This window comes from Mesoplodon bidens, assembly GCF_964165515.1.
Source record: "Mesoplodon bidens genome assembly, chromosome: 8".
NCBI lineage: Eukaryota > Metazoa > Chordata > Mammalia > Artiodactyla > Ziphiidae > Mesoplodon > Mesoplodon bidens.
In genome coordinates this window covers 95,764,266-95,781,444 of record NC_138165.1, presented here as the reverse complement: position 1 = coordinate 95,781,444, position 17,179 = coordinate 95,764,266, and positions in this window count along the sequence as shown.

Here is a 17,179-nt window from a genome sequence, read left to right as displayed (position 1 = left end):
CTGCATAATCCAAGATAATCTCTCCATCTCAAAAGCCATGACTTAATCACATCTGCAAAGTCCCTCTTGCCATGTAAAGCAACATAACCACAGATCCTTGGCATTAGGATGTAGACATCTTGGAGGTCTCTTATTCAGCCTACCACACTCCCAGGCTTTCACAGGGTCAGTGCATCCAAAGAGAAGATGCCACCACTTGGCATGCAGACCTGTGTCCACACAAAAAGTGTCACTCCCCTTCCTCTCCTCCCTCCACAGACCAAGGAGAAAGCTGAGGCCAATATTTTCCCAACTTCACCTCTCTAACCTTATCCTATGAATCGTGACCAGTAAATTAGACACTGCTCCAGGAAGTAATGCAAATGAAAATAACTCCTATACCTTAGAAAATCCTCTCAATATTGGCCTTGTTTTCCCACGTTATTTTTTTTCCACATTATTTTTAAAGTTACACAAATTCTACTCAAAGGCATACCAGAAATTTGCTTTCAGCTTCTTATCCATGCACTGCACAGGCAATTGCATTATCCCTAAGAGAATTAATGTGATTTAATTATATTATATTTGGTGGTAGTTTAATATCAAACTTCTTTTGTATAAGAAATTATTTCTTGGTGAAGTTAAGCTCACTTATTATGCTCATTCTTTATTCATTAAACTCATTAAGATCAGTGGGAATTGCTTATAAATAACTATACTATTGATTCCAAACATAGCAGATAAGTAAGGATATTCTAAGATCGTCAGAGCCTAATGCTTCTCAGTCATTTTCTTGGGAATTCATATACTGGGAATCTATGTGCATTGTACCTTCCCAAGAATGGATGACACGCTGGTTAAAAGTTCTCTCTTCTCCAGCCGCATGGTACAGGGAGATCAGCTCAGTGCTTTGTGACCACCTACAGGGGTGGGATAGAGAGGGTGGGAGGGAGGGAGATGCAAGAGGGAAGAGATATGGGAACATATGTGTATGTATGACTGATTCACTTTGTTATAAAGCAGAAACTAACACACCATTGTAAAGTAATTATACTCCAATAAAGATGTTAAAAACACACAAAAAAAAGTTCTCTCTTCTCTTGTGAAGGGAAGCTGGACCATAAATGGACTACTGTCTTTCTCAGGAATCTGTTAAAAGGAACTAAAGCCAAGGCTACCACATATGGTTGTACAAGTTGTTCACTGTACAAAGGCATCCACCAAAGAGAAGTGGGGCTGAAATCTGGCCCATGTTCTGCTACCAAATCATACATCATGGCATAGGGCTATCAAAAGGACTGGAGATCTTTTTTTAATTCACATAACGTGACTGAATGCCCATGAACCCATGCAGCCCCACTGAAGAGGAGATATCTTTTTCTACTTTGCAAAGGCGCCCCGTGGACCAGCAGAGGCCTTGGCTGAAATCTACTTGGGTTAGCTTAAGCAAAGAATGGAAATTTATTGCAAGGTTATGCGTTTATTTCTTGGGACTCAAGAGCAAGAGGTACAGTAGACATCATGTGGAATTAGAACAGAAAATAGAAAGCTGTCAAGAGGGGGAGGTAATAACTAGATAAATCAATATTTAACCCGCGCATGTAGTCCTCACAACAACCTGGCTAGATCAGAATAATTCATCTCATTCTGTAGACACAGTCTCTTGCCAAAGGTCACCCAGCTGGTCAGTGATAGAACTTTCGAATCTAGGCACATGTCTGCAATGTCCTTGTGCTATTCACTGCTCTCCATGGCCTCTCTCGTCCTCAGCATGCAGTTGGTGTTCTCAGAGCTGCTCACTGACACTGCCTATTCTCCTCCTTCCAGATGCACAGGAGAAATGTACTTCCCCCTTGAAGTTGAACACACATGTGTGATTTGCCACTAAGAATTGGGCATGTTTGTTACTGCAGCATTACCTAGTCTATCCTGGCTGGCATGGCTGTCAAGGACCTTTCTTCTACCTCTAGCAGCTGGTAAATCTCGCCCAGTTAGTCACATAAGTTCTTCCCTTTTCCTACTTGCCCCAAACCTTGCCATCGTTCACACGCCAGCTAAAATCCCACCTGCCCAAAAATCTTTCCTTAACTTCTCCAGCCTGGCCTTAATTCTTACTCTTTGTCATCACAATCATACTCATTATCAACATCATATAAATTAGTATCCAATCATATTGCACACAACGCATCTCATTGTATGCTGTTTTGTTTCTTTCTTTAAGACATGTCTTAACTCTCCAACTGAATGATCAGTCGTCTGTGGGCAGAAATCAGGTTATATATTTTTGCAGACCTCCTGCAGCATGGCCGGAATGTGAGTGTAGAGACCCAATAATAGATATGACATCAACTGTCCCAGAAGAGCACACAGAGAAGGGAGAGGAACAAGAAGACAGAGGGAGCAGCAGGTCTGATCATTCCCTCCCCTGTGCACCCTGACAGATTCGAACAGTGGAACAGTCCTCCATGTGGAGGAAGGAAAGAGTTAAACCTTGGTAGACTATAGCCTGAGACAGCTAACATCGTTGGAGGTTATATTTCTCATTAATATAAAAGAGTTAATTATACATCTTGGAAATTCTATTCACGCCAAATTTTCTTTTAGGGTTAAGTCATGCATGATCCATTTATATTCAGGCATTTGCCCTGACAGTGTCTGGTTCTATAGGGCCATCTGATGCACCTGCCCTAAGGATCCACAGGGGCTCTAGAAGCTGTTCTCATAGTGGAACATTTTTCTGAGAAGATGACCTACACTGAAAAATACTTTCTATAACCAAAGCCAGGGCATAAATATTTTATAGCATAAAGTCCATGAAAATACATCTTCATTTCTGTAATGTGCTATCTCAGAACATAGTACAGGGGGAACAGGACTGGCCTGAAAGATTCAACAGCTCCAGTGTGCCAGAGCTCATTAGCATGCCCCAGAGAACAAGCACAGTAAATAATTCTAGATCCCCGCTGCTCATGGGCTATTTAACATGGTGGACCACACAACAGCAAGCCTTTCCACCTCGTGAAAAAGCCACCTTGTGTGTCCAAAGTGCATTTTACAGAGAATCAGACAATGTCAGCTGGAAGGAGCCATCGAGGTCTCCTTTCTCTACAGATGAGGAGAAAAGGCTCAGAGAGATGACGTGAGCTGGAGTGAAACTCAAATTTAATCCCTCACTGTTTCTGTCATAACCACAAAATAAAAACCCGTGGGTCAAGAAAAACAGAGAGCAATCCACTGATTAGACCTACCTTGCCAACTTTGAAGTAAAGTATCATGGCACCATTCAAGCTTTTTAGTAAGCAGTGCTGTGTGTACATATCTATGAATAACTTTACACTTCTCATTAATGATATATGTTTCCATAACCACCAAGGCTCACTGGCACCCCTCTCTTGGCATTTGTATGTCAACATTAATTCTCAATAAGAAATTATTTCCTAGTAAGTGCTCCACAGTGATGAAGTAGAGGCTGTAGCTTAAATTCAGCCTTCACATCATTTTTTTTTTCTCCTTCACTGATCTCCCACTTTGGTCAAAACTGGTTATACCCACCCAGGTCTCTTGAGTCAAGATGTCACCACACTGTGTAATTACAGCAAGGCCTCGATGCAAAACTGACCTTTTTGATTCAGAAAGCCCTTCAAAACTTCAGCAGGACAAACAGGAAATTCTTAGTTTTGAGCTGCCTGTGGTCCAACAATAGCTTTGTAATCCCTTTGTCAAGCCAAAGCATACAAGGAAAAGGATTCACTTTTTTACTTGCTATCAGAGGTTTCTTTCATGCTTTCTCACCAAGAACTGTAGATTTGACAAAATCACTATATAACCCTGTTTTTGAATGCTCTTTTCAAATGTGGTTTGAACTGTGCAGAGAGAAGAGAAAGGGATGGCCCCTTGAGTGGCAAGCATCGGCAGTACCCCATTAAAAGGAAAGCTAAAATCATGGAGCATCTCAGCAATAGCATTGCTGGTGTTGGAAGGGGGAGCAATCAACTGATAAACAAGTAGCCGCCTGAGAAATCCTAATTTAGAAGAAATAAGTCAAGCATTCAGCTGAAAATACTATTGAGCTAGTAATCACCCACCCAGCGCAGCCTCTCCTAACTTCCAACTAAAAGACTATAATGGCACTGGGAAACATCAAAATTCCCAAAAGCAAAAACCAACATGAAGGTCAATCTAATTCCAGAATCCAGAAAGGAGCTCCACTATATATTAAATGAGACTAGATACCCAAATTTCACTGTGCGCCATCTGCAAGATCCACCTCTGTGAAACAAGAGACTTCAGAGAATTAGAAGGGAGGGATTGACAAAAAAGGTATAGGACTATACTTTTTACTTCTCCCCTGACCCCAAATCTGGAAATCAAGGGTACATATCAATGAGAAAACTGTATAGATGCTGCTCCTTCATGGAGCCACAGTGCAGCCTTCCCACAACTTTCTATATTCCCTTCAGAAACACTGACTTTCTATATCCTCTTCAAAAATTGACTTTCTATAGTCTCCCCTTCCCAAAAAATACTACAGAAGAGGTACCTGTGGAGCATTGCATCCTGGGAAGTGTAGTTTCCACAGGGAACTAGTGCTTTGTGGGAGGAGAAGACAGAGATAAGAGGAACCCTCATGGGGCATTCTGGGAATTGTAGTTTTCTCTGTGCGTTCCATTGTTTAAAAGTACCAATGAGCTGCGCAATGAACTCAGAATCTCCGGAGCTGAGATGCCTACTAGATAAGGGTATTTGTGCTAGAGTTGTACCCTTCAGTATGCCCCTCTCTGAAGAAATGGAAGAAATGAGGAGCATTAACCATCTACCAAGTGGACAGAGAAAAGGGCCAAGGGCAGGTAAAATGATAAGACCGTCATATGGCAAACTCGGAGTCTATATAGATCTTGCCTCATTCAAAGAGGAAGGACAATACATATCATAAGGTCTATGGGCAAATGCAGCCAAACAAGAAAAAGGGGAAAACATCTTGAAGACTAAAACATGGAGTGTACTTCTGAAAATATTTTTTCTAGGGACAGAGAAGAAAAGAAAAGATGAAACTCAAAAGGATACAAGATAATGCCTCTGTTAGAAAGACAACATGCAAAGAAGACAGCAGAATGATATGAAGAGAAAGATGGTAAGATAAGGAAAAACTGCAGGAAAACAAAAACACTAATATGCTCACAATGATAGTGATAAAGAGCAGAAATAATAAAATTTAAAGTCAAGTCAATGAATAGCAGGATTAACTTGAAATGCTTTGTCAGAATGCACTGGAACAGAAGGGGAAACAATGGGAGTTAATATAAAAGAAAAAATGGAACAGGAAAAATAAAGAATGAAAAGTAAAAAATAGAGGTAGTGTTTCTGAAGAAAATACTAGAATAAGTAACACAAAAGCAATAATAAAAGATAAAGGAAACTATGTTAGGCTGAAGAAATATAGATATGCTATCCTCCATTTGAAAGGATTCATCATGAACTAGAAAAACAATCAATGAAAAGGGATCTTTCACTTACATTAATTTTTGAAATTTTTAAAAAGTATATGAATGAAGAAAACATCCTTCAAACACTCAAATAGGAAACAATAGGTTGCCTATAAAAGCAAAAATAATTGAGTCACCTCAGACTTCCCTTCTGTAACTCTAACTGAAAAATAATTAAATTGTATCTATAAAGTTCTAAAGGGAAAAGCCCATTTGCCGTTTTTGTGTAAATACAACACAAAATTATTCTCATACATAAAGAATCTATATATATATTTATTACTCACCTATCTTTCCTCTAAAGAAAGTTACTTCATGTAATTAAATCAACCGAGTGATTAAACAAAATTAAGATTTTAAGAATGAAGAAGCCAAGATATAAAAGAACTGATGATGCACACTGAAATAAGTTAACCATAGAGATAAATCTAAGTAACTGTAAATCTCCTTATAAGCCAAGTACGAATGTCAAATTTTATCCTTGAATGCAAAACTATATAATGTAAAAACACTGGATTACAATTATTGGGATTTAAAACTCAGATAACATAAGCAAATTTGGAGAAGAAAGGGAGGAGAAAGTAAAACTGTGCTGAATTTCGAATCTTATTTAGGAGTGATTCAAAGATACTGGTTTGGCTGGATTTTTACAATTAAAGAAATACGTTTTAAAGAATGTCTTTTAGGAACTTAAAATTACTTATAGAATGTGAAAGAGGATACATACCTGGAAAAGATAAAACAATGAAAACTTAGCATTCAGAAATTACTGTCAGCAATCCAAATACCTATCCACAGGATACTGATTATATAAATTATTATTATAGAACCATATAAGAGAATAAAATACAGCCATTTAAAAAATCACATCATAGGGCTTCCCTGGTGGTGCAGTGGTTGAGAGTCCGCCTGCCGTTGCAGGGCACATGGGTTCGTGCCCCGGTCTGGGAAGATCCCACATGCCATGGAGCAGCTGGGCCCGTGAGCCATGGCCGCTGAGCCTGTGCGTCCAGAGCCTGTGCTCCGCAATGGGAGAGGCCACAACAGTGAGAGGCCCACGTACCACAAAAAAAAAACAAAAACAAAAAAATCACATCATAGAATATTTCGTCTTGAGAAAAAAATGCAAAGTATTGGAAGTAGAGGAGAAATTTCAAAAAGTTTGTGCCCTGTAACCCCAATTTTGAAAAGCATAATATTTTACACACTACATATTTTATAGCATTAAAAAATATAAGCGTAGGGGAAAAAAAAAGAACAGAAGATTATACACCATCAGGTTAACAGTGAATATCTCTGGGTTGAAAATAAGAATTTTATTTTCTTCCACTTGCTTTTCACTATACAGGTAGAGTTTATGCCAAAAGACACTTAAAACAAATATAAACACCATAAATATAAATCAATCTCATGCTATGTATCAGAAGCCAGCAATTTTTTTCTGTAAAGGACCAACTAGCAAATATGCTAGGCTTTGTGGGTTATATTGTCTCTGTCACAACTCAATTCTGATACTGCATTTCAAAAGCAGCCAGATAATATGTAAACAAATGAGCATGGTTGTGTTCCAATAAAACTTTATTTACAAAAACAGGCTGGATTTGGGGCCATAGTTTTCCAATCCTTATCATATACTAATATCGGTATTGAAGTTATAAAAATTATTTGTGTATTTTGTTGTTGTTGTTCTCTGTAGTTTTTCAGAAAAATGGCAGGTGTCTAGGTCATGGACACATAGACACATGTCTAGATTCTGGACAACCACTGTCCAGTAGAAGTTTCTGTGATGATATAAATCTTCTCTGTCTGTGCCATCTCACAGAGGAGCCACTAGCCACATGTGGTACTGTGCACTTGAAATGTGGCTGATGAAACTGAGGAACTCAATTTTTAAATTTTGTTTTGAGTTAATTTAAACTTAAGTAGTCATATGGGAACCGCACGTACTACTGTCTACGCTTTCCATCATCCACACCCAGGAAGAGTATAGCTAATTTTTTTTTTTTTTTTTTTTGGCTGCGTTGGGCTTTTGTTGCTTCGCGCGGGCTTTTCTCTAGTTGCGGTGAGCAGGGGCTACTCTTCGTTGCGGCGCACAGGCTTCTCACTGCGGTGGCTTATCTTGCTGCGGAGCACTGGCTCCAGGCGTGCGGGCTTCAGCAGTTGTGGCATGAGGGCTCAGGAGTTGCGGGTCGTGGGCTTTAGAGCACAGGCTCAGTAGTTGTGGCACACGGGCTTGGTTGCTCTGCGGCATGTGGGATCTTCCTGGACCAGGGCTTGAACCCGGTCCCCTGCATTGGCAGGCGGATTCTTAACCACTGCGCCACCAGGGAAGTCCATGACTAATTATTTTATCATGCTAATTTCCTGCCAGAAAATAGAATCTCAGACTCATTGCTTCTCAATTCTTATCAAATCTTCCTTGAAAGGATGAGCATCAGGAGAGTTGCCTGAAGGACATTTATTTATCTATGGACTTACTCATTCACTCAGGTCCTGCTATGCAGACACTATTCCAGGCTCTGGGGAAACAGTGGTGAGCAAAACAGACAAGATCCCTATCCTCACATTTTATTCTACAAATGATTTAAAGATGCTGAAACATACGTAACAATACAAAGGAATAAAAATGAGTAAGAGATCCAAATGTATACTGCTAATAGGGGAAACAATTTAAATATAAGAGTAATAAGAAGTTGAAAGTAAAGGAAGGCAAAGGGGCCCAGTGAAGACCTCAGGGAATGGTGGGGTCTGTAGAACTGGAGAGTGTTGCCTGGCAAGGGCTAGTCAAAAGTCAAGTACGTGTTTTTAACACTCTGTAAGCCAAGCAAAACCCGTCTGCAGGCAAGAGCCAGACCACCAGAGGCCACATAGTAACCACCTACCTGTCACCTTATTTAGAACCCAGAGGAGAAATTTCTATCCTGAAAAGCTGAGTTTCAACTGACGGAGAGATACACCTTTTTATCTTATGGAAACTGTGAAGCTTTTCTTAAATATAATTTATATTATAGTGAAAATTAAGTATAAAATAAAGGCAAAGATTTAAATGGTAGTGTGATGAGTTTCACATATGGATATAACCATGGAACCACCACACCAACTGCGATTTAGAACCAGATTTGGAAAACTATGACCAGTGGGCCAAATCTGGCCTGCTGCCTGTTTTTGCATAGCTAGCAAGCTAACAATGGTTTTTATATTTTCACATGGTTGAAAAAAAATTTTTTTAAATAATATTTCTTGACATGCGAAATACATATGAAATTCAGATTTCAATGTCCACAAATAAAAGTTTACTGGAAAACAGTCATGCTCATTCATTTACGTATTATCTATGGCTACTTTTGTGCTACAATGGCCAAGCTGAGTAGTTGTAACCCAGACCATATGATGGGAAAAGCCTAAAATATTTACTAGCTGACTGTTAGCAGAAAAAGTTTGCTGATCCCTGGCTTAGCACATTACCATCACACCAGAAATTCTCTCATGTCCCATTGCAAAAGTAAATTCTCCACACTCTAAACCCATTCCAGGGAACCACTGAACTGATTTCTATTATCATAGATTAAATTTACCTGTTCTAGAACTTCATATAAATGAAATCATATTTTATATATGTGATATCCTTTATATATATATGATTACATATGATTATATATTAAATATGATACACATACACATGTCCCAAAGGACAGAGAGAGAGAGACGTATATCCTTTTTATCTGGCTTCTATCTCTCAATATAATGTCCCTGAAACATACCCAGGTTGTGGCAGACATCAGCAATTTGTTCATGTTTATTACTGAATAGTATTTCACTGTATGAATATACCACAATTTGTTTATCCATTCACCCACTGACAAACCATTAAGTTGTTTCCAATTCTTAGCCATTATGAAAAAGGTTGCTGCTATCATTCACGTACAAGTCTTTTATGTACAAGTCAGGTACAAGTCTCTCAGCCAAATACTTAGTGGGATAGCTAGGTCATACGGTAGTGAACACTTAACTTCGTAAGAAACTGCCAGAATTTTTGACAGCAATATATTAGAGTTCCAGTTTCCTTACATCCTCACTAGCACTTGATATTGTCAGTCTTTTTATTTTAAATCAATCTAGTGGCAGGGGGTGGGGTGGGGAGGGATAAATTAGGAGTTTGGGATGAGCAGATACAAACTATTACATAAAAAATAAACAACAAGGTCCTACTGTAGAGCACAGGGAACTATATACAATATCTTGTAATAAACTATAACGGAAAATATGAAAATTATATATATATATATAAACACACACACACACATATATGTATATATCACTTCACCATACACCAGAAACTAACACAATACTGTAAATCAACTATGCTTCAATTAAAAAAATAAATTCATCTAGTGGGTAGGATGTTATATCTTACTGTGGTTTGGATTTGCATTTCCCTGATGACTAATGATGTTCAGCATCTTTCAGCGTGGTTATCAGCCATTCACACATTTTCTTTTGTGAAATACCTAAAACTGTGAACATTAAGAACTATTCCTATCTTCCTATTTGCTTTGACTACCTGGACGCTTAGAGTTCAATATAACAACTTAGCTTAGAGGGTGAAATATAACAACTATACAGGACCTCCTGGCCTCTGAGGACTCCAACCTAAATCTTCGTTTTGTCTTCTGTTCTTTCCCTTATTTCCTTTCCCTCCCAATTTCTTCATCTACTAAATCTTTATCCTGCATTTTCAATTTCTTTAGTATGACTCAATCCCTATTTTGGAATGAAACAGGTGACGACCAAAGGGAAAAAGGATGAAACGCTCGTCTGCCTCTTATGAGACAAGAAGTGTGCTGGGCGCTGGGAATACAAAGAGAGGAAGATGTCCCTGTCCTCCAGGGACTCATAGGGAAAAGAAGCCAACAATTAGAAGACAAGGCAACAAGTGCAGCAAGAGAGGGCTGTCCTGAAGGACGGTGGGGAACATGGGAGGTGGGAGTGCAGGGAACTCCCTGGAGAAGATGATGCTTGACTGTTGACTGAAGAATGAGTCAGTCTTGCCCAGAAAGAGAAGGACCCCTAGGGCTATGGTGGGGTGTGTATGCAAGAGAGAATATTTTAGAACGAAGGACTATTTAATGCAAGGGTGCGTGATGCATTCTGGGAACTCAGAGAGTTTAGCACAGCTGGAACTCGAGATGGGCAAGGTCAGGGAAGTGAAGGTCAGTCATCTGACCTTCTAACATCTCAATGACCAAAGCAAGTCACATGGCCACACCCAAAGTCAAAGGCAGGGAAATATCACTCCTCTGTAGTGGCAGGAACTGCCAAGTCAGGTGGTAAAGGATGTGGCCACTGGGAGGGTGAAGAATTGGGGCCATTCATGCAATTTACCGCAGCAGCATTCCATGGAAGGAGTGGTAAGTGCCTAAAGCGAAAGGATTTCTGAACTACATGTGGCAGCCTGGGTCCTGTGGTTTCATACCTCTGAGGTAGTTCAGGGAAATACGAGAAGAGCACAGAATATTTGGACTGCTGAGAAACCCATCTCTAGATGGCTACAACTCAGGTGCTACCAACCACAGAGCCTGGAGCCTCATCTGACAACTGAAATCTACCAAAGGATGGCCGATATCACACTGTTCTCTAGATTGGATTTTTAAATTTAGAACTAAAACAGAGATTCTGCCTCAAAAATCCATGTCAGCGAGTCATTCCACTGCCCAATTATCATTAAGCGTGTGATTATAACCACTAGATAATTAAACTATAACTGGCACTGATGCAATTGGGTTGTTAAAAAATATTCCTAAGCCCCACACTTATCCCCGGACTAGTTAACTGTTACGCTAATGTCTGGGCACATGTGACTAATAATGAAATGAGTTATAACTGTGTGTTTGGATCACATTACATTGCTTCAAGCGTACCATAATATTTTATAGCTTAATGGAGAATCTGGCTTATAGCAATACAGGAAAAATAAATCTCGGCCAATCATCATCCATTTAAAAAGAAGTCTACGTTCAGCAGCCGACAAGATTTTAACCATCAATAACAATTACCCTGAAACCTTTTTGACACAATAGGTAGATATTTAATATCAATAACATAAAATACACCCTCACTAATGGAGATATATTAAGATATTGATTAGTTATGCAAGGAAGTTTATGCTTATTCCATTCCCACTAGTAATTATGAGCAGGCTATTGACTACTCCTTGAACCATATCTTTTAGTCCATTTCCCTTTCTCCACCCAAGAGTACACTTGGCTGGCAGATAATCAGAATAAACAGACATTCCTGGAAAATGTGAACCATATGTGCAACCCCCTGCAACAAGCGCTTACTGAATGCCTACTAGGTACACTTCATTGTGTCTGCAGGTACCAAGACCACGTAGCTAAAAGGCATAGCCGGAGCGGCTGGGCCCGTGAGCCATGGCCGCTGGGCCTGTGCGTCCAGAGCCTGTGCTCCGCAACGGGAGAGGCCACAACAGTGAGAGGCCCAAGTACCGCAAAAAAATAAATAAATAAAAAATAAAAGGCACAGCCACTTTGCTCAAGATGCTAACAATCTAATGGGGTAGACAGACAGGACCACAGAACACATCGTGGGGAGGGAAGGGGTTGGGGGCACGCTGAGAGGCAGCTGAGCCAGAGGGTGGGGAATTGGAGGAGCAACTAATCACTGTAACATAAGTCAGAGGAAGCAGAAGCAGGGCTGGGAGGAAGCAGGGGAGTTGGAGCGCTGCCTCCAAGAGTGATGCCTTTTCAACATTTTTCTGAAGTTAATATGTAGACATGACAGTTGGTAGGACTCTAAAGGGGGAAAACAGTGTAAAGGGGGGAATGGGAAAGCAAGACCTGGAGATGTGTACAAAGACAGTGAGAGGCTACAGGCCGCCCATCGGATTCACTAACCCAAGGGCAGGGCATCCTGTACCCCAGCCCAGCTCCCCACAAGGACCCTAGGGCCTGGCTACTCCTCTCAAGGTGGAGGTCAGAACCTCAAAGGAAGAGCCAGTGTTCCAGGACTTGGAACATGAAAGTTCTTCCAAGAGATTGGGAGAGCGGCAGCCGGAAGTCAGAAAAGGCTCAGCGGGGTGGCATTTGGGAACTAAATAACTTTAAAATGATGCAAGAAACAAATATATTTCTTGGGTATTTCAATTGCTATAGATGATTTCAAATTGTTTTGTCTCTCTCTCTCTCTGGTGGAAACTTGCCAACCTTTTCATTTCCCTGCTTACACCTAGAGGGGGTGGTCCCTGTCCCTACACTAGTCCTGGATCCTTGTTTCCTGTAAGTGTGGAGCAACGTGGTCTTCAGGGGGGCAGGACAGACCAGCGCCATCACTTTCTAGCCCAAGCATCCTATCAAGCCGCCATTCTGGACTCTATGAATTGCCATATCCCTTTGGGTAGCAGGAAACCAAATGGTGAAGGTGCCACCCTGCTCTGCTTGGTCTTCCAAGAATGAAGCTCATTTGCAATGCAAAGCAACACGAAGAGAACATTCTTTTAGCACTGAAGACACGTGCCAATTCCCCAGGCAATGGGAAATGGCAAAGACTGATGTTTCGATGTTTTTTGTTAAGGCATTTGTAAAAAATAGAAGAGTCCCTTTTTTTTTTTTCACATTCCCTTGAATGGTACAGAGGTAAATGGAGTGAATGAAAGACGACCCTTTTTAAATATGATCTGTTTTCTTGTGTGCAGGCCGTTTAGAATGCCAATGCCTGCAGGCTATCAGGGAATTCGGGTGAGAGAATTTCCTTCATTCCAAATTAAAAAACAAGAGAACAAGACCTCAAGGCCATTTCTGCCTTGAAACTCTTCCTCAAATGTGATGTTTCACAATTTAAATACAACCATTAACAAAGAATGATTTTCTTTCAACTAGGAGTAGAAATGAAACACAGACACCCTGCCAGTCACTCTTGGTGGCAAAATTGCTACAAAGCAAATAACAGAACCTTGGAGGCTGACTCTGGTGTTCCTATCGGTGCCAGCCAATGAGAAGTTTATATATAACAGTTTGTACAAAACCATACTTTCTACCTTGATGCCCAGGGAGCGGGGACCTCTGCCTCAATAGAGGGGTTAGGAGAGCACCGCCCTCACACAGAAGGTGATGCCAATTAGAAAAATGTAACCAAACCCCCGAAAGCATGTCACAGCCCCATAACTGCCTCTGCCTAAAACTGTTGTAACTCGAGGCAAATGTCAACGCAACTTCCCGCTGCTGGTCCCTGGATGCTCCCACCTAAATGTTCATGGAGCCCTTCTTTTTTCTTTTTTAAAGTCTTTTTTTTTTTTTGGTTGCGCTGGGTCTTAGTTGCAGCAGGCGGGTTCCTTAGTTGCAGCTCGCCAGCTCCTTAGTTGCAGCACGTGGGCTCCTTAGTTGCAGCATGCGGGCTTCTTAGTTGCAGCATGCAAACTCTTAGTTGTAGCATGCACGTGGGACTAGTTCCCTGACCGAGGATTGAACCCAGGCCCCCTGCATTGGGAGCGTGGAGTCTTATCCACTGCGCCACCAGGGAAGTCCCTCATGGAGCCCTTCTAATTCATACACCGCAATCTTGGGGTATCTGTCCTCTTCAACTAGCTGGTGAGCTCCTAAGAGCTGGGCATGTCCCACTCAACTTTCTATTCTCACCTCCTACGATGGAACCTGCCAACTGGTAGGCAACGAATATGTGTTTATTAAATAAATGATGTAGAATTTGACACCCAGGGAGTTTATCACTTGCCCAAGATCGCACAGCTAATTAGTAACAGAATCAATTCAACTCTCACAGTTTCCAGTGCCCTGCGTTTCCATCTCAATGCCCCGAAAGGAGTTAAAGATGATTAATAATGATTTCCACTGATTGAGGACTTGTCCTGTGCCATGTCCCCTGGCCTAATACTATGCATACATTGTTAAATTAGTCTTCGTTACCACCCTAGAAGATAAATAGTCCCCATTTTGTAAATGCCAAACCAAAGGCCCCATTTGTCCACAGTCAGAGAGCAAGGAAATAGCAGAGCTGGACGGTGGACCTAGACCAACCTGGCCACACATGCCACACTTCCAGCCCCCCAGAATCGTCTCCCCCCGATCAACAGAAACCAGTACATTTGCCAGCATGAATCTTGAAAGCATAAGATTCTGCTATGACTAATAAGTTGTTGATGCATTTTTCTGAAAATCTGTTTTCTCTCAGTGAGAATTTTATGAAAAAAATCAGATTCGAGTGAAAAGTAGGAAAGGAGAGAAAAACGGGAGTCTAGAGATGCTGTATACCTGTTTAAATAGTATTAAGGCACAAGCTGAAGTCCTTTAGGGACACAAACAAAAAGGGAGAGGCAAACGCTGTCCATGAGTTGGCAGGACGCAAAGGATTCTGGGAACAGCTGTCTGCTCTGTGCCTTAGTCCCGTGAGATTAGTCATTTAAGAGGCTCATAAAAATAAGTAAACAATGGGCTTCCCTGGTGGCGCAGTGGCTGAGAGTCCGCCTGCCAATGCAGGGAACACGGGTTCATGCCCCAGTCCAGGAGGATCCCACATGCCACGGAGCGGCTGGGCCCGTGAGCCATGGCCGCTAAGCCTGTGTGTCCGGAGCCTGTGCTCCACAACGGGAGAGGCCACAACAGTGAGAGGCCCACATACCGCAAAAAAAAAAAAAAAAGTAAACAAACTTTCAAAACACTGGACCTACCATCTTCCTCTAAAAAGCCAACAAGGAGCTTCTGCTAAGAGACTGTCACCAACACACAAAGACTCATGTTACTACCACAGGAGTCTTTTACCTACAGCTTGGAAATGTGACCTTTTCTGTTCAAATGTGGTTGGAATTTCCTGGGACTGGAAAATAGATTATTCTTTCCTTAAAAGGGCAAACCGACTGCTTTGTGGCTAGCGCACACAGGTTTTATCTTGGCTAATTTAGACTCTACTTGTGTCAGATTGGATCCAAACAAGTGCCTGCTCTGATTCCCCCTATCTTATCTAGACCGCCGGATCACATGGGCTGCTGTGATTTGAGCACCAGGAACACTGGTGCAGAACACAGGTCCTGCAGTGTTCAAGATCTACGAGCAAGAAAAAGAACCACAATCAAACTGGAATCATACTGACTCCCAACATCACAGACTGTTCGAGCAAAACAGAACCAGGGATGATTCAGCCCAATGTCCTCATTTCGGAGATGAGGACACCGAGGCCCGGAGAGAAGTGACTTGTGGGCTTATGAACCAAGCAAGAAAAGGGGCTGCATTACACCAGAGGCTGGAGCCCACAAGTTGCCAATCCAGCAGGAGTTCTGTGTTTGTTGTTGTTTTAAATAGGAATTGGTTGCAAACATTTTAAAATTAGGAGGTTCAGGATGGCAGTTCCTAAACATAGAATTACCATATGGCCCAGCAATTCCACTTCTGGGCATATACCTGTGAAACAGAAAATATATATATTGGTGTCTGTCCCTGGCTCCTGGCTCAGAGCTCCTAAAACTCTTGTAATTTCCTAGGTGATAAGAGCACTAGGCACATTTTTCTAATGTCTGGTCTTTGGTCCCAGTTCCTGACACAGAGCTCATAAACCCCTTGGAATTTCCTGGGTGACAGGAGTGTCTTCTTACTAACGAGGTGACGCTTAGTGGACTTCGCCATAGCTTCAGGGCAGGGGCTGGTCACCAGAAAGACCAAGTCATGATTAGAAACTTGAAACTTTCCACTTCACCCCCTATCCTCTGGGAAGAACTGAAATAATGATTATTCATGACTACATGAGAAAGCCCCCCAAAATCCCAAAAGTATGGGGGTTTGAGAGCTGCTGGGTTGGTGAACAGATGCGCATACCAGGAGGGTGGTGCCCCCAACTCGACGGGGACAGAAACTCCTGTGCTGGGGACCCTTCTGGACCTCGCCCTATGTGCCTCTTCATCTGCCTGTTCATCTGTATCCTTTTTCATATAAAAAACCAGTCAGGGACTTCATGGGTGGTGCAGTGGTTAAGAATCCTCTGGCCAATGCAGGGGACACGGGTTCAAGCCCTGGCCCAGGAAGATGCCACATGCCGCGGAGCAACTAAGCCCATGCACCACAACTACTGAGCCTGCGCTCTAGAGCCTGTGAGCCACAACTACTGAGCCCGTGTGCCACAACTACTGAGCCCGTGCACCTAGAGCCCATGCTCCGCAACAAGAGAAGTCACCACAATGAGAAGCCCGTGCACCGCAACAAAGAGCAGCCCCCACTCACCACAACTAGAGAAAGCCCACGCGCAGCACCAGAGACCCAACGCAGCCAAAAATAAATAAAATAATCATTTAAAAAAAAGTCAATCTAAGTGAGTGTTTCCCTAAGTTCTGTGAGCTGTTGAAGCAAATAATCAAACCCAAGGAGGGGTTCCTACAAACCTCTAATTTATACCTGGTTAATCAAAAGTACAGGTGACAATGTGGGGCTTGTGACTGTGTCTGAGGTGCGGGGGACAGTCTTACGGGGCTGAGCATTTAACCTGTGGGGCCTGCACTAACTCCAGTTAGTGTCAGAGTGAATTGAATCATAGGAACCTGGCTGGTGTCACAAAGAATTGCTTGGTGTGCAGGGGGGGGACCCACATGACTGACGTCAAAAGTGAAGTACTGTGTGTGTGGTTACAGTGTGAGAATAAAGGAAAGCAGTAGTGCATTTCCCCTAGAGGATTCCCAACAGGCCCCACAGGTATTTGTACACCCA